The sequence below is a fragment of the Pocillopora verrucosa genome, unplaced genomic scaffold (genome assembly GCF_036669915.1).
Source record: "Pocillopora verrucosa isolate sample1 unplaced genomic scaffold, ASM3666991v2 scaffold_62, whole genome shotgun sequence".
Lineage (NCBI taxonomy): Eukaryota > Metazoa > Cnidaria > Anthozoa > Scleractinia > Pocilloporidae > Pocillopora > Pocillopora verrucosa.
Genome location: NW_027078188.1, coordinates 15,296 through 17,428, shown reverse-complemented (window position 1 = coordinate 17,428; position 2,133 = coordinate 15,296). Strand labels below are relative to the sequence as shown.

General features: G+C 48.9%; 2 non-coding genes and 1 pseudogene across 2 annotated transcripts; 1 reads left to right on the top strand and 2 right to left on the bottom strand.

Annotated features, from left to right (window-relative positions):
• The first annotated feature begins 509 nt into the window (after positions 1–509).
• LOC136278853 (5S ribosomal RNA) lies at positions 510–628 on the top strand. Its single transcript, XR_010716600.1, has one exon. It is a non-coding gene; the product is annotated as a 5S ribosomal RNA (ribosomal RNA).
• Positions 629–1,611: 983 nt separating this feature from the next.
• On the bottom strand, positions 1,612–1,775 carry LOC136278825 (U1 spliceosomal RNA). Its single transcript, XR_010716585.1, has one exon. It is a non-coding gene; the product is annotated as a U1 spliceosomal RNA (small nuclear RNA).
• A 232-nt stretch (positions 1,776–2,007) lies between these two features.
• Positions 2,008–2,133, bottom strand: LOC136278845 (U2 spliceosomal RNA; annotated as a pseudogene).

The following is a 2,133-nucleotide window of genomic DNA, read 5'->3' as shown; positions in this document are numbered from 1 at the left end:
GATGCCGAAGCATGCCCTGGGTGAGGGGGGTGGTCGAGGGATCCTTCCCACGGTTTATGGTGGATAGTAGCAGGTCGCCCCCACAAGCCCTTGCGAGTCCCGCAGACGGTCCCAGAGGCTGACCCGTTTGGTATCTCCTCACTGTAAGATTTTAAAGCCAGATACACGCACCTACGGAGCTAAAACATTGTATAATAGGTTTTTAGGACACGTTATGTCTCTTGGGACCCCTCCCTCCCCTCCCTAGGGAATAGTGCTTCAAATCGATGCTCCTCAATGTGTTAACTGGGTTGAGGAAAATACATTAGGGTTAGGTAACGACTTCGGGGTTAGGGTAACCATTTCTTAGGGTTAGGGTAACAATTTCTTAGGGTTAGAGTATCGATTTCTTAGGGTTAGAGTAACGAAACTAGGGCTTTAGAATTTCAAATTCGCCTACACTCAGGGATGTGGCCGCTTTACAGCCTGAACCTGGCCGATAACAAGCAGAATTTCGACCCCATTTCCTCGTCTACGACCATACCACAGGGAAAGCACCGGTTCTCGTCCGATCACCGAAGTTAAGCCCTGTCGGGCGGGGTTAGTACTTGGATGGGTGACCGCCTGGGAATACCCCGTGTTGTAGGCTTCAATTTTTTGTCTTGCGAACATCTCTAAACGTTTTATCCCAATAAATAGCTCTCCATACACCACAATTTCACATAGAGAGCCGTAGGTGAGTGTGTAAAAAATTCAAAGCAAAAAACGAGGGGGGGAAAACACCTTTTTGTCAAAAATCGGCCAGCTAATGGCGAAAACTCTAGTGCGATCGACTTTTCTTACAGAGCGCGCGCGAGCGAGTGAGCACGCGCGAGATGAACAGTTTATGATGTCAAATTCTACTTCTGTGATATCAAATCATTCCAAATAACGAACGAAAAAATGAATAGGAAAAAAACGCACACTTCTGAGACGCAGTTTTAAGCCATCGTGACGTGGCAAAACACTCGCACACTTCCAAGAGGAGGCGCGCGAAAAACGGCACTGAAAGTCGACAATGGTTGGATTCAGACTGCAAACGAATCGGGAAAAAGGTTCGATACTTTTACTACTCTGCTAGTTTGTTTCCTTCCCTCGTTCATTCGTTCACTCGCTTGCTCGCACAAAGGATACACTAACGATAGCAATAGCATTTCTAAAAGCGGCTCCAGTGACAATAAAACCGCTCAAAAGGTTCAAAGTGTACTCACGGTCCAAGTCGAATGCCCTTCTATGCTCGCTCGCTCGGTCGATCGGCCGTTTGGTTTCCTTTCATTTCCTTTCCCTTCGCGCGCATAGCACAGCACGGCACGGCACGCACAACCTGCAAATACAAACGAACAGGACTTTACACACAATAGAGCAGACAGGCCTTGAACAAAAACAGCCAGCAAAGTTACGCACCGCCCCGAAACTCACCTTGTTTCCTTCCTCCAGTCTCTCCAATGCACTTCTACCCCTCCAAACGTGCCAACACCTTGGCCAGTTGTGCGTCCTTTGCTTTCTTTGCAAGTCTACCGGTCCACTGCAAAAGCAAAAATACCCTCGATAGTCAGTAAGAGGGCCATATAGACATAGTTTGGATGACTTTTGCGGGGACGAGCGCGAACGCAGGTCCCCACTACCAGAAATTATACGCTCGAGTTACCCACATTTGGGGTAATCGCAAGGGTCAACCCAGTCGAAGTGCAATGAAAGGGCCTCGCCTTGAGAGGACTGCCTCCTTGATCACAGTACCTCCCGCGTCAGGTAAGTATGCTTTTTCAGCGTCTGCCCTCGGTGAAAAAATCCACTTACCCCTAGGTCCTTGTGGTAGTGCTTTGCGCACTTCAGAAAACGTAGGCCAGCGGCCGTTCCTGCCATTGTCTGTTGTCTGAATTATCATCCCTCTTTCACCTCTTCCCCCTCTAAGGGCGGGCGGGGCTCCTGTAAACATAAAAGAATGCTATACCGTTGACTTTGTTTTGGATTGAATGTGTCTTCCCCAGAGGGAAGTGGGCCGCACTCGGAGGTAGTGCTATACCGAGGCAACCCGTGGCTGGGACGAGGCAAGCCTCTTTTCCACAGCCCAGTTCCAAAAATCAGTTTAATATATGAGCTGCTCAATGAGCAGCG